Source organism: Sciurus vulgaris, assembly GCF_902686455.1.
Source record: "Sciurus vulgaris genome assembly, chromosome: 13".
Classification (NCBI taxonomy): Eukaryota; Metazoa; Chordata; class Mammalia; order Rodentia; family Sciuridae; genus Sciurus; species Sciurus vulgaris.
In genome coordinates, this window is record NC_136474.1 from 19826726 (window position 1) to 19853292 (window position 26567).

General features: G+C 42.5%; 1 long non-coding RNA gene and 1 pseudogene across 2 annotated transcripts in view; both read left to right on the top strand.

Moving 5' to 3' along the window:
* LOC306642588 (E3 ubiquitin-protein ligase ZNF598-like) overlaps positions 1 to 15916 on the top strand; it is a 54568-nt pseudogene extending 38652 nt beyond the window's left edge. Inside the window, exon 5 of the transcript in view lies at positions 13011 to 15916. The product of the transcript in view is annotated as an E3 ubiquitin-protein ligase ZNF598-like (transcript). The remainder of the gene's footprint in view (positions 1 to 13010) is intronic.
* LOC306643258 overlaps positions 1 to 26567 on the top strand; it is a 193018-nt gene that overhangs the window by 42961 nt on the left and 123490 nt on the right. The window lies entirely within an intron of this gene.

Consider the following 26567-nt stretch of genomic DNA (forward strand, 5'->3'; position numbering starts at 1 on the left):
TCGTAGACTTCTCTTCTGTTTCCCTCTCAGTGTCCCTCCTTTCCTGCCCATGCATACTCTTCTCAAAGGCAAATTTCATAGATTCTTTTATTGAAACAATATAAGCAATTTTTTACATGTAGTAAAATTCAAATCTGGACAAAAGTGTGGATTTTCACAACCTTTCCCCCTAGCTCCAGCCATCAAAGAAGAACTTACTGGTTATTAATTATCAGGTATTATATCTTTGATATTCAGGGAAGAATGATGGAAGAATGTTGGTTGGACATTTCACAGAGTATCTAAATTGATTTTTGTGTATGAGAAGCTACTTAAAGCAAAAGGAGAAAAATCTTAAGACATATGGTAGATTTATGACCCTGTGGAAGGAGGGGTATTCAGAGGTGTTGGAGCTTGCAGGGGGACATGAATGGGGACAGGACAGTGTCATTGTGTAAGTCTTTGGAAAGAGAAGAATAAGGGTGTCTTAATGTCTTCTTAGATAGTACACCCACCCTGTGGTCTCCTCAAAAGCCTTTTACTAAAGACATATAATTTTGAAGAGGTTGTGAGTCACGTTTTTTGTTTCATTTGAATGTAATATTATTTGGGAAATAAATCTTAATGTGGGCATCAAACGTTCCAGTTTTATTCTAGTTACATGTGTTAATAGCAATAAAACACTAAAATTCAATTAATGCTAACAAGTATTATCTGAGTTAATTTTTTCCTGTTCCATAGGTCCATGAGTAAATTCTTGCATTGTTTCAATAATAAATTTTTTCCAAATATTGAACTGTTTTTTTTTTTTCCCCTTTCTGTCTCTGACTAGTCAAATTTTCTCTTACCCTTTCATCACATTACTAATGATTACCCTGGTCATAAGTTGGTCAGTCATTTATCAGAACAAAATCATGTTTCTGAATATGATGGCTTTAGTGTCACTTGGTTTTTAGTTCTGTGAAATGTGCATTTTCTACATCCTATGGAAATCTAATAATTTAAAAGAAAAAAACTTTTCCAGGTATCTGCATCATGTGTGCATGTATATGTATACTTGAGATTGCAGTCATTTTTAAAGTTAAATATTTCCATTTTCCTTATCATATTTTCTTCAAAAGCAAATATAGTCCAGTCCAGTATTAGGTTTATTGTTTTTGTTGCAGTTAATAAATATGTTTTCTTATTTATAAGAGAAGTTTATCAATAATCCCAAACATACCCATGTTTATCAGTAAAAAATTTAAATCAATCTTTTTCTCACATATTTCAAAAGTTAATTATCACCATCAAACCTCAACACTGATGCTTATTCAAACTTCACCTAATATTTCTGTCACAAGTGCACTGCTGAGCTCCACACATTTCAGAGCTTTCCCACATGATGTAGTTATATCACTGCAGTTGCAATCTCCTTTGCCCTAGGTATTGTTTTAGGTATCTATTTAAGTAGTTAAGCCTTTCTGACTTAGGTAAAAACCTACCTGCTATCCTGTTTTAGAGTGGTAATACATTTTTGTGAAAAAGTTGTGCCATGGGAACTGACAATGTATTGAGCATATAATGTGTTTTTATTTAGAACTGAAATTCCAGAATTATTCCTTGCTCATTTATAATATTACCTTAGATGATACTCTGTATGTTTCAGTTGTTCTTATTTTTGCATCTTCTTTTGTAAATTTTTACATTTGCTTTCTTTGAAGGGTGTACTTATAAGTATAAAGGGTTGTTCATCTTTTATAAGGTTGTAGCTGTGATGAATGTAGCTGTTTTCTATCTAATACATGTGTCTTCTTAAATCTCCTGAACTCTGATTATCCATGTGGCCTCTTTCACATTTTCCCAGATTTTGGAACACACATGTGCACAGACACACACATACACATACATTCAGCCTTTTATTTTAAATCTCCTCATTGATTATGTTAGTGCTCTTCAGAATTATGTCATTATTTTTTTTTTTTTGGAGTTTTAAGTAAACACTTACCATTTCTGACTACTTCAGTGAGAGAATAGTGGTGAACTCTTGGTGAACATGTAGAAATTGATTGTATTCCCTTTGTGGCTGTGCAGAGGTGACACTGGGGAAGGGGCTCTAGAGCAGCACTCAACTACCAGCCAGATGATGGGAAGTGGTGGAAGTGTGGGTGAGGGGCTTTTCAGAACCTCAGCTCAACCTGCTCTGTGTCATGTGTCTGACTCCTAGGATTGGCCCACTGCCTCTGCAGACTGGCTGGGCACACACACATATTCACACACACTCACCTGTTAAGAATACCTGAACTCTGTGCACTTTTGACACTCAGGTTTGAATTTCAACATGCACTTCAAATTAGTTCTCTGTTCACTAATACTAATATTACATACTTTCTTCCCTCTGCTTCTTTGGATTCACAAAATGAAAAGTAAGACTAGTATTTCTACACAAATATTGGGACATAACTGACTGCTCACACCCCATTGTATCCCAGACTGTCTTAATTTTGATCCAGACATTATCAACATTAGAAATTGAATCTAATATTTTATGCTGTATTTTAAATAACTTGATAATTTCAATATGACCTGGGTACAGTGGAAAGTTTGGTACATGTGTGCCCTGTAACAATAAAATCAGAGAAATTCCCACATCCATCTCACCAAGCATTTTTCCTTTCTCTATGGTAGAGCAACCAAAATTCCCTTCCCACTGTTATGAAATGCACTGTACATGTGGCCAGCCATCACCCTCTGAACAGCAATTCAGAACACACTCTGGCATGTGGCAGTGACTTGGCATATGCTGACCACTGCAGTCCTGCCTCTGGGTAGCACCACCCCCATTCCTGGGAGGTCAACCTTGGGTTTGCCCATGATTTCACATGGCAGTGTTCCCATTAACCTGACATGTGTTGTTTAGCATGGTGTCCTACAGGTTCATCCAGATTGCCACAGATGGCAGGGCCTCTTGGTTTGTATGGATAAATAGTTTTCCTTCTATTCATGTTCCACAGTTCCTGGGCCCACCCATTTGCTCTTTGCTGTTAGGTTGCTTTCTGATCCTGTGTTGGACAGTGTCTGATGGCACTGCAGTTCCTGGGAAGTATGACCTCTCCTCAGCATGCTGGTCATCTTTCATTGGGTGCATGCCTCACATTGGCATTGCTGGGTCCACAGCAGCTTCAGTTTCAACTTTCTGAAAAACTTCAACACCGTTGGCCATCACAGCTGTCCTGATTTATTTTCCATGCACCATGTACAAAGGGCCCCTTTCTCTGCATCCTCACTGGTTCTTGTTTTTGGTTTAAGCTGTTCTAACAAGCGAGGCAGCCCTATGTGATGGTTTGGTCTATGTTTCATGGAGCTTTTTCTGGAGCTGCAAATTTTTCACATGCCTCCTTGCCATTTGCAGTGCTGGGGACCTTTAGTTGCCTCTGATCTCTGGGTTCCCCTCCAAATCATCTTTACCCAGTCTTTTAAAGTATTTTTACTTTAAAAGTTTTCAAAAGTATCTTCTTATTTTTATTATATTTTTGAGATGTGAATGAGCCACATACATCCTGGATGTCCATTCGCTTTCTGAGACTCTGTGAGGTTTCCTGGTGCCCTCTGTTCTACAAGGTCCTTCAGACATTTTCACTGGCCACCATCTCTAGAGTTTGTGACTGATAATACAGGAGTCTTGCAAGTGGGAAAAGGTGTGGGAAGAAAATTCCCAAACAGAAGGCACAGCCTGGATTACTCTGTCATCCCCAGATGTGGGTTTTCCTCTTGCAAACCTGTAAGAAACACAATTGTGTACGATTGGTAAAAACAACGGGCTCAAATGTACAAAAGGGACACTTTTTTTTTTTTAAAGAGCAGAAGGAACATATAGTAAAGGTTAAAAAGATAGTTATAACTTTTGAGCTGCAACTTAATTCTGCTCACAGTACTTTTAAAAGCAGTTCTGATCTCCATGCCCTGCCTAGAAGAGCAACCCTGGCACCTCACCGTCCCTCATGTCCTGCACATTTGTGCCCCTGCCATCCTGGCATCATTGAGCTCTGGCCATCAAATTCACCACTCACCCTTTAGAGCACCATCCTGGTTCCCCTCACGACCATTTTATTTGATCCCGCACTGTCCAAACACAGCTGTCCCCTCAGCCCTAACTGGTGCTCTGGAAAGCACTTCCACTGGCTACATCCTGCTCTTTCCCTCCCATAACAAAATGCTAAGGTGTGGAACATTCTCTACAACTGACTACACTATTGCCAGCAGTGTCTCATAAATGCAAGTTTGCAGTGAGCGTGAATGTAACATAGAGGAGTGAGTGAAGGTGGAGCTAACAACCATGGCCAAGGATTAGATAGATGAGGTCATCCTGTCCACTGGCACTCACTGTGGTTTCTAGCTGTGTCTAGAAAACTTACTGGTTATTTGTATCTGAGGCATTTCAGTTTTCAAATTGAGTTGAAAATTCCCAATTTAATCAAATGTCTGACTAAACTATTCAGCTATTCGAATCAATGCCCAGTCTTCTCGGAAACCCTGGCCTTCTGCCTTAATAACTAAACTTTCTCACTCTGAGCAGCAATTGCCAAGTGTCCACTTGTCTCATTCCATCAAAACCAAACTTTCTAGTTGCTGCAAATCCAGCTCACCAAAAATTGCCTGATGTCAATCATACAAATAATCATAACTTACTAGTGCTTGCTTCATAGACACTTTCACATGGTCTGCCACACCTCTGTGACTCTCATCAGCCCATGCATCTCTGTTTCCCAGTTCAAACACAAGTCCATGGATTAAACACGACTTTCTCTGTCAACTTTATGCTGGTGATCCTCTTTCCTCACAGCTGAACCTCAGGCCTCCTTTTTGCTGTCACCTCCATCATCTTCTCTGTGGCATGGCAGCCAATGGGGCTATGATTGACTGGATTCCTGATCTATATGGACCCCAGCTGCACATGCCTATGTATTTCCTCCTTAGCTAACTGTGCTTCATCAACATGCTTTAAATCTCTACCACTGTCCCCAAGATGCTGGTGGACTACCTGGTGGGCAAGGGGACCATCTCCTTTTCTGCCTGCACTGCCCAGTACTTTCTCTACCTGAGTTTGTGGAGGTCAAGTTCTTCCTGCTGGGACTCATGGCCTATGAAAACAATGTGATCATCTGCAGCCAACTGCACTACCCTGCTCATGAGGTGCTGCATTCGTTGTTTCATCCTGGCCAGCTCCTGTTCTGGGGATACTCTAGACAGTCTCCTCCTCATGCCCACCACCATGGACCCCCCCATTCTGAGTCTCCCACAATGTTAACCATCTTTTCTGAAAGCTACCCACCATGCTAAGACTGGCCTGTGGTGACAAGGCCACCTATGTAATGGTGATGTACATCTGCTGTCTCATGAGGTTATTTATCCCTTTCTCCATGGTGTTCAGAACTTATGCCCAGATCTTTCTCATGGTGAATCATATGATATCATCAGAGAGGAAGAGAAAAACCTTCACCACCTGCTTATCACACATGATGGTGGTGAACTTATTCTATGGGAACACCTCCTATAGGTACATGGTTCCCCAGTCCTGCCACATCCCACTCAAATATAAGATGTTCTCTGCCTCCTACATCATCCTCATGCCCCTGTTAAGCCCTCTCATCTACACTCTGAGGAATAGGGATGTGATGGAGGCCTTGGGGAGGGTAAGATCCTGCCATGGAGGAGCCTGCTCTTTGTTGAAGGATGGACTATGACATAGAGAACTTGTATGTGTGTCCCAGGGCACCTAGGGTGCACCGTGAATAGTGTAGGCCATGCTGGTGATGATTCCCAAGGCCAGTTCTGCAAAGTGCTCCTCAGGATCCCTCGCATCAGAGGCCTGGCACCTTGGGGATGTGTACATCAGAGTGACACCAGGGTCCTGGGAAAAGTGGCTTGCCCTTTCCTTGTTCCACCAATTCCATTTCTTTTCTGATTCCAGTTCTCTGGTTCCAGCTCATACAGAGAATATCCCCAGATGTCCACTTGATATTGTATACCTTGCACATACTTGATGTCTTCATAATGACATTATAAACTGTCCATTGTTAGATTTCAAGGAACATTGAGGTATGTCACCATCTGAAAGTGACTGAGCATTAAAAACCCTCCAGGGGAATCTCTACCCAGACTCACATGGGGGCTTGAAGGTCCAGGTATCTTTCCTTTGAGTAGTAACTGAAAACTTTCCTCCTTTATCTAAATTTGGTTCTGGAAAATTGTGAATCCCGAGTTCTTCAGGAAGACAAGTCCTAAGTTTTTAAATATAAAGAGTGCTATTATGTTTTATATGTTATGGGGAAAATAACCATTGCCTTGGAAGTGAGAGAAAGTTGGGAAAGAAGTGCCCATTAACTAGCAATTTCCATAATTATGTCCTGACTTCCTCTGCAATTATAGGATTATTTGTCACGTGGAAACTCTTCATAGATATTAGTGGTGGAAGTTATGATTCTATCCTCTATTGCCTTCTAAAGAAATTATGAAGAGCATTTTTTTCTTCTCTGCATCACTAGGTTTCACATTGGATATATAGCAAAATGAGGCAGAAATGCATAAATAGGTTTTCATAGGAAAATTAGAGGTGGTAAATGATTTAATACCATTTCTTTTTAAGAACCTGGAATCTGGGGAAAAGCATTTAGCGTAAATTATTGATAGATCCAGTCATGAAAACTGGGGACATACCACAGGCCCTTTGGGCACCTCTATATGGTGATCTTAGGACTTCTTCTGTTTCAAAAAAGAACTTATAGGCTGCTCTTGCTAAACTCAGTCACCCTTTGCTTGAACAAAAGCAGGACAAAAGCTTGATGAATGTTGCTCCCTGCACTCTGTCTCCTTTACTCTGAGGCAGTCTGTCCTGCACTCATGGGTTGCAGAACAACAAATTCCATAGATACACTTCTTGTCATGAGAGTTGAAATTGTTTCCAGGAAATAGCAACTTTCTTATCATAGGCAAGGCTCAAGCAGAACAACTGAGAAAATATCTACTAGACAACTGTTAGACCAGCGGTGTTACCTGTGTATGCCTGTTGTCAAACCCACTTCCATCCCTTCCCTATGCAGTTCTTGTCAATGCCTTCCTCTGATGACAGGGCTGAGGAGATAGATCCCCTTGTATTCACAGCAGAGCTACACCAATTCAGGCCCCTCTCCTGTCTTCACCAGTGCTCATCTCTTTGGCACCTTGGTTTGGGTGGCAGAACCTGGTCAGTTGGCAAGGCTTGAGCTAGGATTCCCACAATGTTCCAGGGCTCACAGATGATGGTGGATGAATCAAATACAGCAACATTTGCTAATGTACAGATAAAGCAGTTGGGTGATGGGCAGAGTCTTCAGTCAAATGAACAAGTGCCTGGGAACTTTCTGTTGGGCTGACTTCAGATCACTAGGAAAGCAGACTTCTCTTGACCAGTGGCGCAATGTCATTGCCGCAAACCAGAAGCAGCCTTGTGGCAGCTATCTGCTGGAGAATTCCCTTTTTATCAATCTGACTGGACTGGCTGAGGAAATGCCATGTTCCAGATGACAGCAATCATGAAGATGTTGAGACACAATTAATAAGAAGGAAAGGAGAGACTGACCTGCAAGACCTGGGTGGCAATTTCAGGAACATTTTGAAAATTCTGTGAACTTCTGCCAATCATATGATGTCTCTGAGGCCAAATTTTGTATTCTATTAAATTTGACTGAAGACATATTTCACCTTCTAAGATTTTAAAGATCAAGTAAAATGATAAATGTAAAAATCCTTCATGAATACTCATCATTATCTACTGCTCTTGCTGTTCTTAACAACGATTGCTCTGCATGCTCATTATATTTACTATTTTACATCTCTGCAATTTTCTTTTTCCTCCCTATCTCACACATATAAATATGTGATCTTAGTAATTATATTGAGGTATGGAAGGCTGGGCAGGAGCAAACCTAATATAAATATAGAGATTGAAAATAACTTCAGCTGTGAGTACACATGTAATCCCAGCAACTGTGGAGGCTAAGGCATGAGAATTGCAAGTTCAAAGCCAGCCTCAGAAACTTGGTGAGGCTCTAAGCAACTTAGCGAAACCCTGTCTCTAAATAAAATATTTTTAAAAAGGTCTGGGCAATCCACATCCCCCATTTGATCCCTTTGATCTCATATTCCATACTTTGGGCATATAATAAAACCTGTATGTTATTTTTCTGTCAGTTTATTTCATAGACTAAAATCATGTAATCTTCACATTTCCTGGAGTATGTTTCCCCAAATTTGGCAATTTCCTTTTTGCCAGGAGAAAGCCATCTTTCAAGAGAAGGCCATTGCAAGTGGCTCAGGCCTTTCAAAGGGAGGGAACTTGTCTTATCTCAGTAGGTGTTCTATCATCCATCATGAGTCCTCTCCCCCAAATCCCCTAAAATGACTATGTAGTTCAGGTGAGCATGACTGAAATGATAGGAATTTATAAACTGAGCCCATCCCTCCTCTCCTCCACAGCTTGAAATCCCAAAACAATCATCCTGGCAGACCTTCCTGTTTTAGATCACTTTTTCTTTGCTGTGACCAAAAGACTCAACAAGAAAAATTTTAGAGGAAGGAAAATTTATCTGGGGCTCACAGATTCAGAAGTCTCTATATGGCTGGTTGCATTGCTTTGCACACAAGTAGTGGCAGAACATCATGATGGAAGAGTATGATGGAGGAAAGCAGTCAGAACATAGCACCAGGATGCCTATAGAGTTTGCCTCACCACACACAAAATATAAACCCCAAGTGAACATCCCAGGAACCCATGCCCTCCAGACACACCTTACCTGCCTACCGTCACAATCCATTTAATCCATAACTGTGGATTTTTCCACTGATTGGGTTACAACTCCCATAACCCAATCATTTGACTTCTCAACCTTCTTCTGTTAGTTCACATATGAGTACTGGGGGACACCCCATATCTAAACCACAACACTCCCAATGTTCCTAGTCAGGTTGCAGTTTCTAGTCATTCCCTGGAACTGTATAGAAGATAGTGGTCCTAATCTGCAGTTATGAACTCATGTTTGTAGCTGCTGATTAAGAAATACAAAGGTGATGATGTATTTTAGTGGACTTGTTAATATTGTCACCCTGATCCCTAAAATATCAAGTCCTTCAACCTAAAAGCCCCATGGTGAGTTACATAAAAGAAGGTACCATGTGGAATTAGCCTGATCTCCGGGTCTTGCTGTGACTCTCTTGCACACCTTGGTGAAGATCATCAACACTCAACACACGTCTCTTCTAAATGATGAACTGTGCCTCTGTGGACTGGCCAGTGTGGCCATCAGAAACACCCACTAAAGAGAGCTGACACATGGGCCAGAAAATGAAGACTGGAAGAATGTGTATCACAGAATGAATTTATAACACGTGTACCATGTTTGAGTCTTTTACCTGGTTCCTTCTAACCTGAGTATGGATTAAGATAAAGTGTCTTCTTTTAGCACAAGCTCCTGAGAATTAGTAATGCTGGTCTACAATGCCTCTGTGAGTCTTATGATCTTGTCAGATCTAATCCTGTGAAGTGATACTTATCCCTTTCACCTATTAGATCATTCCAGTGTCTCCCCAAACCTATGTCCTAGTTTATTTTCTATTTTTTCTCTTTGAGTGCAGAAAAAGAGACCAAGCGTTGAATGTGTCCATACTCACATGATCCAAATAGAGGAGCCAAGATGGGAACCCAGACTTGGGCCCCAATGCTGAGGTCTGAACAAGTTCCCTGGGTGTGAGATCAAGAGTCACCATGCACAGGAATAGGAGTCAGGAACTCTGTGATCTTGTGGAAATCCCAGACACTAGCCACATTATGACCTAGTGTCATGGAGTCTCAGCCTGGCATAGTGGTCACAATGTAGAAAGCACAAGTCTCCATCAGATCACAGGTTCTGAGAGTTGGGACACAGCATTTGAATAGGTCAGATTCCGTCAGTAATGGGTCACCCTCAACAACAGTCAAACAACTGGTGTGGCTTTAGTGCTATTTGTTGGCATCATCTGAGTGAGCCTTGGAAACACTGAAAGCCCATGACTGCACATCCTGGGAGAGTGACAAAGGAGAGCTCAGAGAATGCTCTGCTGCCACCCTGGATGTCACCTTTTGTGATTCTCAGATGAGATGAACCTTGCAGAGGAAACTCTTTCTGCCCCTTGAAAAGGCATCACTGGAACAGACAGTGGTGTTTCTCTGTCTGGGCTGAGCCTCTCTGTGCAGTACCACTTCAGTTAGAGTCTGACTGGTGCCACCATGTAAGGAAATATTTGAAAGTGTAGTAAAAAATTATATGTGGAAGAGAGGAAGATCATTGTCTCTTCTGAAGAGTGTCTAATAGAATAATGAGGGAAACATTACTTTCGATCTCTTTTGAGATCATACAAAGTAGAACAGTGAGTTATTTTGCAGTTATTAAAAAAATGCAAGTGTGCTCTATTAATAACTTTGGGAAATGCTCATAATGTCCTTAAGTTTAGACAACTTTCCAAATAATATCCTATGTCACTTTTGCAAATAAAATTCATGAAAATATGTGCTTTATATATTGGTTTTTTAAACACCTTGATGTTCCACTTCTCCAAAACCAGTTAGGTTTATTGCAAACTGAATCTTTCCATCCTAAAATTAAGTCCACTGGATTCAGATCAAATCTACCCACTCATCTCCTGTTCATTAGTCTGTGTCTGTTCATCAATTATTACTTATGCATCAACAGAGTGCAGATTACTAAGCTGTCAGTCAAATACAAATGGCTTTGTTCCTGCCATATAGTATCACCTAATCTAATCTGACCGTGGTTTGTTGTGATTCATCCTCCAGCTTCAGTTTCTTCCTCAACTTTATTTCTCATCAATCTACAAAATATTATCCATTCCACGCATGCAGGTTATTTCCCCTATATACACCAAGATTTCTAGATTACTTACCTCCAAGGAAGGAAGGAAGGGATGAGGGATGTATAGAAGAATGGAAAGAAGGAAGGAAGGAAGGAAGGAAGGAAGGAAGGAAGGAAGGAAGGAAGGAAGGAAGGAAGAAAGGAAGGAAGGAAGGAAGACAAACAAATGCCACTTTAATCACTTTATTGAAATTATATCAACTTGCTGAAATTTTCCATTAAGACTCAAATGATAATTCAATGAAAATTTGACATTTAGTCAATAATACTATTATTGATTGTGTGTGTGTGTGTGTGTGTGTGTGTGTGTAAGAGGGAATCAAACAGGCCCTAATGTATATATCAGTTATTGAACTATTTAAGGTCCATTCCTGGATAATTCACTTCTGCATGGCTTGGCCTGCTTCCTTGGCATTGGTCATCTGCATATTCCTATTTGTGGTGATTGTTCAGTATTGTGCATATCAACACCTGTGCTTTCTGAGGGTCTTTTCAGGGTGTCTTTGCCCTCTCTTGCTTAGCTTAGGGACTTATGTATCACTCTTTAGGCTCACCTTTCTCTCTGTGTCTGAGGGGTTCCCCCAGCTCTTAGCAGGGATTATGACCACTATCTGCCATGCTCAGAGTTAGATGGAAAAGGAACTGCCAGGGTCTACTAAAATAAGGGCTCTTTCCCACATCTTATGCTTGACTGTATTTCTTTCAGAAAATCCTGAGGAACCCCATGGAGGTCTCCAGAAGCTTCCCTTACCCATTGAAAAAACCTGGTCCACCAGGGGGTGAGTGCAGGTCTAGAAGAGAACTTGAGGGGTGCTATAAGAAGCTACAGAAAGCAGCAGGGAGCTCCACTGTCACCTGCTCCTGGCAATTCGTCCTCATCCAGAACTGTTGCCTGGACTCTGATCTGGGTCACTAAGAGTATTTGTAATATGAAGGATAATCATACTGAGTTTGTTTTAGTGCTTTTGTTTGTTTTAAATGTTTTCTTGGCTATTCATAATTTTTACTTAAGAAGAGGAAAAACAGAATTTTTCCTTTCTTCATTTTTGTGTGACATTGAAATTAAAGAATCAGGAATTTGAAGACTTAGGAAACAAACCAGGTAGCATGTTGCTAGCACTGGGACAGAGTCTTTGCATGATGCTCTGTGGGAAAATCCCCTACATGACAGCTGCTGGCTGCAGGGCACAGAGTTTCCAGCTTAGCTGGAAGGAGCAAACTCCAAGTTCTGCCTTATTCACACACTGCCCATCTATAAAATGCCTGTGATCATATCCTCCCAGAAACAGCTCAGTGCTTTCCAGATTTGGAAAAATAGAAAAAGATACATCAGGCAGTAAGGAGAAGTGGGATGTGCAAATCATTGTGGCAGTACTTTTAACAATCCTAATGGACACCATTAGTATGTGTTTTAATAAAGCCATTCTCATTGAAAACTGAAAATAGTCACTTTTTTTCGTTTTTAAATTTATTTGTTCTAATTAGTTGTATATGACAGTAGAATGCATTTTTACATTTTGATAGATAAAACATAAATAGAATGTAATATATAGTTCCCATTACAATGAAATTTACAAACACAAGGTATAATTTCATGGCTCCTAATGTGTTCACAGAATTGTTCAATAATGACATAATTTAATTTTAGGCATTGACTTTTTTTGTGTTCCTGGAATTGAACCCAGAAACTCATGCATGCTTATCAAGCATTCTATCACTGAGCGACACCACAGGTTCTTGCTCTAAATTTTGGTTTTGAGACATGGTTGTGCTAAGTCACTCAGAATGAATTCAAACTTTTGATCCTCCCTCTTTAGTGTCCTAAGTAGTTGGTTTTACAGGTGTGTACCATCATGACCAGGCATCATTAAAATATCCTTTATCAGCATCTTTCCTGGAATTTACATATAATTTAATGTTACATTATATATTTTTCATTTATTTTAATATTAATGTAACATAATTCCTTCTGTCCAGTGTTCTGCTTTCATTCCTAATAATGATTTCTACCTAGATTTATGTAGATTTTACAGCATATCATTCACCACATCATGAAATTAAAATGGGGGAGAGGGCCGGAGCCCCGCCATGGCCACAGCGGACTCCTAGAGTTGGTGCAGGGCACTGGATGCTGCGGGGGCAACGGTACCCAAGCGGGGTAGCAGGAGCCGCGTGCTGTGCTACGGAGACTTGGAGGCCAAGGCGCTGGGCCGCCGCGACCATCCAGTGTGCTATGGCTGCTCCACCAAGATGCGGGTGCTGTGCTAGAAGTGCTACTGCACCATGTGCCATGAGGAGCTGAGCTAGGTGGTCTTGGGAAGAAGCTTCCTGCCTTTGCCACAATCCCCATCCAGCAGCTGCAGCACGAGGAGAAATATGACATGGACTTTGGAGATGGAAAGGTGTTTGCATTTTACAGGCAACTGTTACAGCATGAGTGCCCGCAGTGCCCCCAGATGCTGCCCTTTGGCCTCTTCAGGGACCTGGAGCAGCCCATGCAAAAGAAGCATGAGCTTTCCTCTGCAAGCTTTGCCTGAAGCGCCTGAAGATCTTCAACTAGGAGCGCAAGTGGTACTCCCCCAAGGACCTGGCTGGCAACACATGCAAGGGAATTCTGAAGACACATCACACCGTGGGCACCCGCTGTGCAAGTTCTGCGATGAGCGGTACCTGAACAATGCTGAGCTGATGAATCACTTGCGCTGAGACCACTATTTCTGTCACTTCTGTGACTCAGATGGACCCAGGACTACTACAGCGACTATGCACCCCTGCGTGAGCACTTCCCAGAGAAGTGCTTCCTGTGTGAGGAGTGCCGCTGCAGTACAGAGCAGTTCAGCCATGCCTTCCGCATGGAGATCGGCCTCAAGGAGCACCCAACTGCCTGTCACATTCACAGCCTTACTGAGGCACGCCAGAACCACCAGATTGACCTGCAGTTGTTTTGCACCAGGGCACTCACATCGGAGTGAGGACATTGTCAGTGGTGAGGACTATGAGAGGTGGACAGGTACAACCCCCAGGGTCAATGGGGCTGGGCCAGTGGCCATGGACACCAGCAGAGCCTTCAAGGAAGCTGGAGGTGCAAGAGGGAAGAAGAGGACCGAGAACTGGCTGCTGCCATCTGGGCATCAGTGGCTGCACAGCTAGAGGAGACTCCCAGGAGCAAGAACCAGGAGTAGGGTGGCAGGCCTAAGAAGGAAGAGGCCACACCCTGGGGCCCATGAGCCCCATGGATGCTGGTGCCTAACTCAGCCTCAGGGTGAAGGCCCAGGCCCCAGGGAGGCCTCAGCAAATGGTCCTGTAGGCCAGGAAGACTTTCTGGGCCTGGGTCCCCTGCTCACTCCCCAAAGCACCCTTCTACCCACTCCAAAACTCAAGGATGAAGATTTCACCAGTCTCTGTGCTTCTACTTCTTCCTGCTGCACAGTGGCAGCCCCTGGTCTTGTGGGGCTAGCGCTGGTGTACCCTGGTCCCACCAGGGGTAGAAACACCTTCTAGGAGGAGGACTTCCCTGCTCTGGTGTCCTCTGCATCCAAGCCCAGTACCATCCTAGGAAGCCTCATCTCTGCCTAGAACAGCAGTTGCAGCAAGAAAGGGGCTCCACCAACTGCAGGGGCCCAGGCTGCTTGTGGGAGCAGCCAGACCTTCAGAAAGACTGGAAAGGGGGGCTTGGGTGGATGGAAGTGTGGTCTGCACCCTGTGGAGGAGAAGAGAAGTGGCCTTGGGGCCCATGAATTGTGGGGCATGCCCACTGGGACAACTGCTTTTCTGTTGGGGCCAGCCTCCACCCAGACCTCCACCAAGGTTGGCAAGAAAAAGAAGGTGGGTTCTGGTACCACACTGTCCCCACCACTGCCCTCTGACCATACCCCATATCCCTGGGCTGAGCAGGCCCCTGAAGCCCCTGTGAGTAGTGCAGAAGGGCCAATAGCTCTCATCAACAATGGACACACAGAAGGGCCAACCCTGGCTCAGAGCACCCCCAAAGAAACCCTGGGGTTCCTAAAGCCCCTGGAGCACCTTCTCTGCCCCACTCCCCAGGAAGACTTCCCAGCCCTGGGACCCCTGCCCACCCAGGATGCCTCCTCCCCCATGCTTCAACACTGTGGTGCTCCTGAAGGGCACACTACCCCCAACCCCACCGGGCCTGGCACCTCCTGTCAGCAAGACACCCCCAAACACCAGCTTCTGCAGCCTCCTCTCTAGTCACCACCCAGCCTGCATTCCCAGCCCCACCAATACCACCACCACCACCACGAAAGCACCCATGCTGGCATCCACACCATGAGCCTACTTGGTCCTTGAGAACTTTTGGGAGAGGAACCTGCAGCTCATCCAGAGTATCAAGGACTTTGTGAAGAGCAACAAGGCCTGCTTCAGCAAGTTTAAGAGCCACTTGGGGGAGTTCAGAAAGGGAATGATCTCTGCAGCCAGTACTACAATAGCCGCTGGGATCTGCTTTGGGAGAACTTCCAGAAGATCTTCAGTGAGCTATTGGTGCTGCTGCCTGGCATGGCCAAGCAGTAGGGGATGCTGTCTGCACGCACACACTTCTGCAGCTGTGAGAAGCCTGCAGACACCATGTCCATGGGGAATAAGAAGAGCGCATGGCAGCCCAGCACCCAACAGGTGGGTCTGGACTGCTGTGTGTCCACCTGCCAGCAGGTGCTGGTGCAGGGTGAAGTCAGTAGCCACCAGGCACTGCTTGTTGCCCAGACAATGACTTCCCCTCCCTTCAAGCCATTGCCAGGATCATCACGTAGCTCCTGCCAATGGAGGCCTGATCTCTCACAACTGTGCACCTCCTTTCTGCTTCCTTCCTCCCACCAGCTGCCAGGTAGCCATGTAAGGTCCTGGTAAGGCTGCTGCTCAGACCTCTTGGTTGTCCAGGCCAGCCAGGGGGTCACCAGGAAGGTCCACCCTGTGCCATCAGCACACCGTCATGCAGAAGTTCCACCCCCTGCTCAGCAGTGTGCCAGTCTTGGTTTCTATTCTTGTGCTTTTGGAAAGTGCCAGGGAGGGCAGGTCTGGGATGCCAGAACCTCTGTTTTTGGTCACAGCCAGAGACTTTGGTGGCCCAAACTGTGTCCCCATGAGACTGACCTGAAAGCTGTGGATTCCCTGGTGCTGGAGTTGGCTGTCCAGGGTGTCGTGTAAACATTTCACAATTCAAGAGTGTTCGGTGTCCTGGCCTGCAGCACATCAATGGGTACCTGGAGTGGGGAGCAGGGATTGAGAGAGACAAGAGACACAGGAAATGGAGACAAGACAAAAGCCTGATCAATTCTCATCTATTAGAGGAATAAACACAGTTAATATAAAGTACAAAAACCAATCAGAGGAAAGCGTATGAAGGCAAGACTAGTCTCGCGCCAGAACTCGAATAAGGAAGTGTAGTTGGCCAATCATGAAGCACCATGCAATCTAGTCTGATGCACCTGGTATAGTCTGACAGTTGTGTAAACAGGTAGAGGCACGCCCCGCCAGCATCCGACAGGCGTCATCTTAGCTCAGCGTGAGGCGAGGCAGGGGCGAGACCATGAGCCAAGGTGTGTGACCTTGAGGCAAGGCAGGGTGCATGACCTGCCGGCTCTGGACAGGTCCCCCTTTTTTATTTTATAGAGCTGGAGTGACAATCCCTCGGGAACTGCACCTGCCTTAGGTTGTCCGTGCCAGAGCAGCATCCTTACCCGTCATTGGATAATGAGGCTCTAGCCCTCATTTCCTGTCTTAGGATGGTATGCGCTCCCACGAATCTTACCCGTCATTGGCTGACCAGTTCAGCACACAGGGGTGATGGACTTTACGATCTAATATTGATCAAATGTTGCACCATCACAATCCATCATCTCCAGTCGATGGTAATGAACCTGAATAGGTTTTGCCTGTATAGCCTCAATTTGAGCTTTGATGAAAGCCATAATCTTGTTGAATATCAAAGGACCTATAGATATGACTAGCAGCAAGCAAAGGAGGGGACCTAAGAAGGGAAGGAGATAGGGAAGGAGTCCACTGAATCCAGTCCATAGTGGATTATCAGCCAGTGCTCTTCGGCGTTTTTCTAGGTCTTCTTGCAGCTGTTTGATCTTGTCCTTAACGATTCCTGACTTGTTGGCATAGAAACATCACTTCCTCTGCAAAGCCAAACAAATGCCTCCCTGTTCGGCAGTTAGAAGGTCTAAACCTCTTCTATTTTGTAGGACCACTTCTGCCAAGGAATCTACCTGATCTTGAAGATCTTGTATGGTGCTTGAGAGTATCTGTACATCAGAAATCAATTGTCTGGATAATTTATTATATTGAGTAAGAGAGACCCCCAAACCAGCAGTACCTGAGGCCACTGCTGTAGTTATTCCAAGTCCTGCAAGTAGAGGAATGAAAGTGACAGCGCGTTTAGGTCACCCTGTAATGTAGTCAATTGTTGGTATATGGACAGGCTCATCTCCTGGAATAACGTCTACGTCTGGGAGTAAGGCAGCTAAGACACATAGTCCAGTCCAGTTGATAGGCAGTTGAGTAAAAGCATTATTACCTCCACAAATGAACACAGTGCCATTAGGGGGGCACAATGGCTGCGAAAGATTGAATGTCTCAGAACAACTACTAAAATTATAGTCCCTACATCTAAATCCCAGGTGTTATTATAGCCAGGTGAAAAAAAGCAAGTAGTATTGGAGTACATGAATGGCTGTACTAGAAAGGGTGGAGTTGGTAAGCAATTTCTACCAGCAAAACTGGACCAAGACGCATCAAGATTGGTCATAGTCTTATAACTTATCACTGTGAGGTTGGTAGCAGAGATATTTCTATAATCAATTGGGATAGCTAGTGGAACAGGATATCCGTGCTGAAGGAAAGCCAGCAATCTACAGTCAAGGGAGAGTTAGACTGATTAAGCAAGGCATGAGTGGCCTCAAGGATATCATATGTGGCAGGGTCTATCTCAGAAGGTCTGTGGTTGGGTAATGCTAGTGGGTGATATAACAGACTGGGATGCAGTTCCTCGTACATCCCTTGAATTTTTTCATGGGCTTGCTTGGCTCTATTAGAATCTTGGGGGCCTCCTCCATCAGACACACGTAGGGGAGCCATAGTAGACCAGCAAACTGTTTTCCCCACTAGGTCTGCAGGACATGAGGCAACACTTAATTTTCCAGGGTTATTAGACCAATCCCCTCCAGTTGATCCTGGATGGGACTTTATTAAGGTAGTAGTAAAATAGGTTTTGTTCCCTGAAGAACAGGTCTGAGCTGAGGAATAACAAGAGCTATGGAAGGAAGTGTGAAAGGTCGTGCACGAACAAGGTGCATATTTGCCATTAACTGAGGGAATAATCTGTGGTTTGTCGATACCACAGTACCACAGTGTATGTGTTGTCCAAGATGCGATGTGACTGCCACAATCTATCTCTATGCGTTGTTTCGGGAGATTACCGATGAATGACAGCTTGTAACTTGCCCCATCAGTACTCATTATAAATCCTCCCTCACACTTACATGGCTTGTTTTTGAGCTCCAGTAAATACTCACGAGCCTTAGCAGGGTCCTCAAACCCTGCATGGCTGTAGGAGAGCAGTGAACAGGAAGCCATCATCCAGAGTAGCAATGTTTTGTTCATTCCTGTGAAAGGAAAAGAAAAGACTCTCAGGGATGATTTTTATCACTGGAGGAGGTAACTTCATTAACTTGGCATACAAGGCGCTCTGGCAGCCATCTGGCTGCATCAGCTTTTTGAGAGAAGATGCAGACTGAGCCTTGACCACAGATCAAGACTGGGTCTGGACCATGCCATGAACCATCCAATGGATCTTTCCATTTTACCATGGCAAAATGTTTTTGAGATTCCAGGTGCCAGAAAAGATCAGTGGCAGATTTCCCATGATCATCCATTTTTAAAAAATTGAGAGTGAGTAAAGCATGATTGAGTATATTATGGGGAGAAACCTTGATTGGGTACCATTCCCCCTTTTTTATTTTATCAATAGTCGTTTTAAGAGAGAGATGTGCCCTCTCGACCATTCCTTGGCCTTGAGGATTATAAAGAATTCCGGTGACATGTTGAATTTGTAATTTTTCACAAAATGTTTGGAGGGTTTTTGCTGTATATCCAGGGCCATTATCTGTTTTAATTTGTTTAGGTATGCCCAAGACTGAGAAACAATGTAATAGATGGGCAATTACATGTTTCATTGCCTCTCCAGCCAGAAGTGTAGCCAATATAAATCCACTAAATGTATCTATGCAAACATGAATATATTTTAGATTACCAAACTCTAAAAAATGGGTAACATTCATTTGCCACACCATGTTAGGAACAAGGCCTTTAGGATTAACTCCTAGATGTGGAACCGCTAGGTGAGTAGCACATGTGGTACAGCCTTTTACTATTTGCCTTGCTTGTTCCCTAGTGATTTCATAGAGTAACCTAAGAGAGTGGGCATTTAAATGATGTAGGTTATGAGTGTCTTGAGCTTGCTTAATATTATCTGAAAAAGCTACTGCAACCATTTTGGTGGCTGTGTCAGCAATTCTGTTGCCCTTAACTAATGGCCCCGGAAGGCCAGAGTGAGCTCTGATGTGTCCAATAAACAAAGGCTTCCCTCTATTATGGATGAGTGTCTGACATTGAAGGAACAGTGATGCTGTTTTAGAAACATGTCTGATCTGAGAGACAGTTTCAAGGAGTGGCACTGAGTGCGCTAAGTAGGCGCTGTCTGTGTAGATATTAAGGGGCTGATTGGGAAAGGCAGATAAAACTTCAATAAGAGCCTGTAATTCAACAAGTTGGGCAGATGTACATTTTGTCTGGAAAGTGACAGTTCTATCAAGGAAGGTGTAAGCAGCTGTTCCTGTGGATGATCCATCAGTAAAGACAACAAGAGCATTGTGTAATGGCTCCCTTCTAATAATATGAGGGAACACAAAAGGATGTAGTTTGCAAAACTGAACCAATTTATTTGGTGGATAATGATTATCTATATCACCTGTGAATGAGGCAGAAGCTATAGGCCAGGTGTCAGTATTTTGTAACAGGCAATTGACCTGAGATCGGGTGTAGGGTTGAATAATCTTATATGGTTCTATTCCAAAATATTTTCTAGAATCTTCTCTCCCCATGATAATGAGATCAGCTACTGCATCATAATAAGGCAATAGCACTTTTTTGGGTGAGGAAGGAAGATGAATCCACATAATAGGATTATCTTGCCAGAAAAGACCCATTGGAGTGATGGAAGTATTAAATATAATGAGTGTTAAGGGACGAGAATAATCAATATTGGTAACAAATTGACCTGCAATAGCAACCTCCACCTTTTTAAGAGCAGCTAATGTGTCAGGAGATATAGTCCTGGATGATTGTGGATTAGGGTCTCCTTTTAATATCTCAAACAATGATTTTAACTCCCCTGTGGTTAATTTAAGATATGGTCGAAGCCAATTTATATCACCTAGAAGCTTCTGGAAGTCATTAAGTGTATTTAAATGATCTCTCCTGATTGTTGCCTTTTGATTAATAATCCTAGGCCCATTGATCAGGAAACCTAGGTAAGTATAAGGGTCTTGTAGCTGAACTTTTTCCGGAGCAATTTGTAATCCTACTGCAGTCAGCTGCTGTTTAAGCTGTGTGAGACATAGTAATACCTGTTCTCCTGATTGTCCTGCTATGAGTATATCATCCATATAATGAATAATATACATTTGTTTCCAAGAATCTCTAATAGGTTGTAAGGCACGAGTGACAAATTTTTGGTCTAAGGTTGGACTATTCCTTGTGGCAATACTTTCTACTGATATCTCTTCATAGGTTCTCTAAAATTTATTGATGGTAGACTAAAAGCAAATCTTTTTGATCATCTACATGTAGAGGGATAGTAAAAAAAAACAGTCTTTGAGGTCAATAATTACCTTAAAATATCCTTGAGGGATGGCTACAGGAGATGGCAGCCCTGGTTGTATGGCTCCATGAGCACCATAGTGACATTGACAGCCCTTAATAATCTCCATTTACCAGATTTTTTCTTAATTACAAATATAGGAGTATTCCAAGGAGAATTACTCTCTATGATATGTCTGGCTGTTAGCTGTTCCTGTACTAACATTCGAGCAGCTTCAAGTTTTTCAGAAGTTAGAGGCCATTGATCAACCCAAACTGGTTCATCTGATTTCCAAGTTATTGGATCTGCACACAGTTGGGGTGCAGGCATGTCAATGGCCGAAGTCAAAAATTTCCCAAGCCTTTTCTGTCAATCTGTCCTACATTGGGAATGGGATGTAAAATACCATTTTTGGCCTTTCCTAGCCCTTTTCCTGGTGTATATCCATGAGATAGCATTTGGGCAGCAACCGTTTCATTGGGGCTGCACATGATTACTTTCATCTGAGATAATAGGTCTCTTCCCCACAAATTAACAGGCAAATGAGGTATGATATAAGGCTTAATGAAACCTGTGTTGTTTTCTTTGTCTCTCCAAGTGAGGTATTTAGAACTCTGCTTTGGATTTGTACTTTGACCAATACCCCTCAGATTAGTCATAGTTTCTGTGGTAGGCCAAGAAGAAGGCCAATCCTCTTGTTTAATTATGGTCACATCTGCTCCTGTATCTATTAGACCTGTAAAGGATTTGCCATCTAGCCATAAGGTCAAAGAAGGTTTTTGATCAGTTATGTGTTGTACCCAATATACATTAGAGGATCCAAAACCTCCATTTCCTCTCTTAGGATTTTGAACTGGGTGTTTGGTTGGAACTAATGGTAACAGTGTCAGCTGTGCTATTCTTTCTCCCTGAGTAACAGTAATAATGTTGTTATCTGTTTTAGCCATGATCTTAATTTCTCCCAAGAAATCTTGATCTACAACTCCTGGGAGTACTTGTAAATCTTTCATGGTAGAACTACTTCTTCCTAAAATTAAGCCAAAATAACCTGAGGGAAATGGGCCAAAAATTCCAGTATTCAAGGCTTGAGAGCCCATGTCAGGAGTTAATACGACATGGGAGGTGGAACTGAGGTCCAATCCTGCGTTCCCTGGGGTTGCTCTACTGAGGTCTGAAATGGATTGTTGTTGCTGCTGTTGGCTGGAATGAAACTGATTGCCCCATATGCTTGTTTTGGGGCCTGAGGCTGGCCCCTCCTCCCGTTTCCCTGATGTGACAGAAGGGGATTTCCCTGATTCTCTCTTTTGGACTTGCATTCATTAGCCCAATGTTTTCCTCTCTTGCACCTAGGGCAGAGACCAGGTATTTTGGCCTCAAGAGTTTTTTGTAAATCTGATCTGCAGTCTTTGCAAAGTGTCCGCCCTTGCCACATTTAAAACAGGCCCTTTTGTTTTTGTCTTTATTATTAAGAAAGCCCCTCACTGTCTGTCCACTAAAAGCAGCTGCCATTGCTAAGCCCTGCTGATAAGAAGGTCCTATATCTGAGCACAGACGAATATATCCTGTTAAATCTGTCTTCTTTCTGTATGGTCTTATAGCGGCTTGGCATGCAGGATTGGCATTTTCATAAGCAAGTTGCTTCACATAGTCAAGTCCTGCATCAGAACTGCCAAAAATACGACCAGCCATTGTTATAAGTCTGTGAAAAAAGTCAGCAAAGGGCTCATCGGGGCCTTGTTTGACTCCTGTAAGAGACATGCTGATGTCTCCCTTAACAGGCAATTTTCTCCAGGCCTTAGTGGCTGCCACCTGTATCTGAGCATATGCTCCAGGGTCATACTGCATCTGATTGTCTGTGGTTTCATCATCACCTACTCCAGTGAGCATATCAAAAGTCCACCCATTTCCTGTTTGTTGATTTCTTCTAGCTGTCTCTTTGCAATTTTCAAAATATTCAGACTTCCAAAGCAAGAAGTCACCTTCAGTCAGGGTGGCTCTAACTAAAGTATTCCAATCCTGTGGTGTTAACCAATTTTCTGCTATGGAGTCTAAAATAGTAAGGGTGTATGGCGCTGTAGCTCTGTACTGAGAAACAGCAGTTTTTAATTCTTTTATGATAGTAAAATCCAAGCCAGTTTGGTGCCTCCGGGGTTGTCCCTGGTTATCTCTTGTCTCAGTAACAGGGAAAGCACTTAGAGGAGAGGGTTTTAAATCTCTGTTGATTAAGGGATCTCCTCCTCTTGGACTCTGTTTTCCAGATTGAATTTTGGGCAAATATCCCTTTTAAATCCATCAGGACTGGGCACTGACTCATTGCTTGTCTTTAATTTTTGTAACCTGGTAATCAGAGCTTGGTATTGTTCCTCTAGATTTATTTGTTCCTCCAAATGTTTAATTTTTTCTTTAAGGTCTTCCTTTGGATCTATCACCGCAATTGCAATAAGAGCAGAGGGTGTGCAATAGGGAGGTGGATATGAGAAAACGGACTGTCTTGTTTAAGCGGGCAGTCAGAATTATGATATTTTGAGGCTTCCTCATTTATGAGGTCCAAATCAACTTCCTCATCATCTATTTTATTCTCGTTTGAAGGGTCTTTAAAACGAGTAAATGAAGGATAAATTTTAGGTGGAGCTTCGTTCTGATGTTGAGTTTTCTTTTTAACGTCTGTGCTGCCTGCATCTGGAAAAGGACTTGTAACTTCCTCATCTTCACTCTCAAGGGAAATAAGATCTGCCTCCCCCTTTTCCTCGGAGGGCTCTCCCTAAAGATCCTGTTTTGATGCTGCTTTTAAAATGTCCTCTGTCTGAGTAACTGCTGCTGCTGTATCAGAATTATTTGTTGTATGTTCTAAAAGTTCCTTTATGAGACTCCAGTAAGCAAAAGCTGTAATAGGAACTTTATCTGGGGCAAACGTTCTATGAAAATCTCCCAAAGCATCTCCCACCCTATTCCAACTTCTTATATTAATGCTTCCTTCTTGTGAGAACCACGGACAGGTGTCCTTAATAAGGTCAAAAAACTTAAAAAGATCATTACTCTTAACCTTTAGTCCCCATGTCTTTAAAGCTTCTTTTAATTGCTTAACAAAAACTTTATGCTTACTTAATTCTTGTCCCATAATTAGGCACTACTGTACCTTTAAGAATGGCGCTGCAGGCTCCTGCAGTGACCTTTGTCGAATTGACTTTCACTTTTTTTTTTCTTCGGCCTAACAATTAGACGCCTCTTCCCTCACGAATTCCCCCGTATCCAATGCCACACCATTGGGCGCCAATTGTCCCGACCCGCAGCACTTCAACAGGAATGTGGAGGGGGGAGAAGGGATTGGGAGAGACAAGAGACACGGGAAATGGAGACAAGACAAAAGCCTGATCAAGTCTCGTTTATTAGGGGAATAAACCCAGTTAATATAAAGTACAAAAACCAATCAGGGGAAGCGCGTGAAGGCAAGACTAGTCCGTGCGCCAGAACTTGAATAAGGAAGTGTAGTTGTCCAGTCATGAAGCACAACGCAATCTAGTCTGATGCACCTGGTAAACTCTGACAGTTGTGTGTACAGGTAGAGACACGCCCCACCAGCATCTGGCAGGCGCCATCTTAGCTCAACATGAGGCAAGGCAGGGCGCCTGACCATGAGGCAAGGCAGGGCATGTGACCTGGCGGCTCCGAACATGTAGTAATTTGAGTTTTCTCCCTCTTTCTCTTTGTTAGTGTGGCTAAGGGTTTATCAATTTTGTTTATTTTCTCAAAGAACCAACTATTTATTTTGTTAATTTTTCCGATTGTTTCTTTTGTTTCATTTTCATTAAATTTGGCACTGATTTTAACTATTTCCTGTCTTCTATTTCTTTTGATGTTGTTCTGCTCTTCTTTTTCTAGGGCTTTGAGCTGTAGTGTTAAGTCGTATATTTGTTGATTTCTACTTCTTTTGTTGAATGCGCCCCATGAAATAAATCTTCCTCTAAGTACTGCTTTCATAGTGTCCCAGAGATTTTGATATGATGTGTCTTTGTTCTCGTTTACTTCTAAGAATTTTTTTATTTCCCTCTTGATGTCTTCAGTTATCTATTCATCATATAATAGTGTATTATTTAATCTCCAGATATTGGAGAAGTTTCTGTTTTTTATTCTGTCATTTATTTCTAATTTCAATCCATTATGATCTGATAGAGTACAAGGTAGTATCTCTATCTTCGTGTAATTGCTAACAGTAGCTTTGTGGTATAAAATATGGTCTATTTCAGAGAAGGATCCATGTGCTGCTGAGAAGAAAGTGTATTCATTCTTTGTTGGATGGTATATTCTATATATGTCAGTTAAATCTAAATTGTTGATTGTGTCATTGAGATCTATGGTTTCTTTATTCAATTTGTGTTTGGAATATCTATCCAGTGGTGAGAGAGGTGTGTTAAAATCGCCTAGTATTATTGTGTTGTGGTCTATTTGATTTCTGGAATTGACAAGGATTTGTTTGATGTACATGGATGAGCCAATGTTCGGGGCATAGATATTTATGATTGTTATGTCTTGCTGATTTGTGCTTCCCTTAAGCAGTATGTAATGCCCTTCTTTATTCCTTCTGACTAGTTTTGGCTTGAAGTCCACATTATCTGAAATGAGGATGGATAATCCAGTTTTTTTGCTGTGTCCGTGTGCATGGTATGTTTTTTCCCATCCTTTCACCTTTAGTTTCTGGGTATCTCTTTCTAGGCGATGAGTCTCTTGCAGGCAGCATATTGTTGGATAATTCTTTGTAATCCAATCTGCCAGTCTATGTCTTTGGATTGATGAGTTCAGGCCATTAACATTCAGGGTTATTATTGTTATAGGATTTTTATTCCCAGTCATTTGAATCATTTTTTTTTTGACATGATTTGGTTTCTCCTTTATTTGGCTATTCCTTTATGCTAGTTCCTCCCATTGCTGATTTGCATGGTTGTTTTTCATCTCTTCCTCATGGAATATTTGGTGAGAATGTTCTGTAATGCTGGCTTTCTTTTTGTAAATTCCTTTAGCTTTTGTTTTTCATGGAAGGATCTTATTTCATTGTCAAATCTGAAAGTAAGTTTTGCTGGGTATAAGTTTCTTGGTTGCCATCCATTTTCTTTCAGCGCTTGGTAAATGTTATTCCAGGCCCTTCAAGCTTTTAGGATCTGGATTGAAAAATCTGCTGATATTCTTACTGGTTTCCCCCTGAATGTAATTTGATTCTTTTCTCTCATGGCCTTTAAAATTCTGTCTTTATTTTGTATGTTAGGTATTTTCATTATAATGTGCCTTGGTGAGGGTCTGTTGTAATTTTGTATATTTGGAGTCCTACAAGCCTCTTGTACTTGGTTTTCCATTTCATTCTTCAGATTTGGGAAATTTTCTGATATTATTTCATTGAATAGATTGTTCATTCCTTTGGTTTGTTTCTCTAAGCCTTCCTCAATCCCAATAATTCTTAAATTTGGACTTTTCATGATATCCCATAATTCTTGTAGGTTCTGTTCATGATTTCTTAACATCTTCTCTGTTTAGTCAACTTTGTTTTCAAGATTAAATATTTTGTCTTCAATTTCTGAGGTTCTGTCTTCCAGGTTGGTTTATTGTTTCCTTCATTTCAAGGATTTCTGTTTTTTTTTTTTTTTCCAGTATCTCTAACTCTTTATTGAAATGATCTCTTACTTCCCATATTTGCTCTTTAACTGTTGATTGGTGCAATCATTTAATGCCTGCATTTGCTCTTTCATCTCCTTCTTCAATGCCTGCATTTGCTCTTTCATCTCCTCATTTGCTTCCTTGAT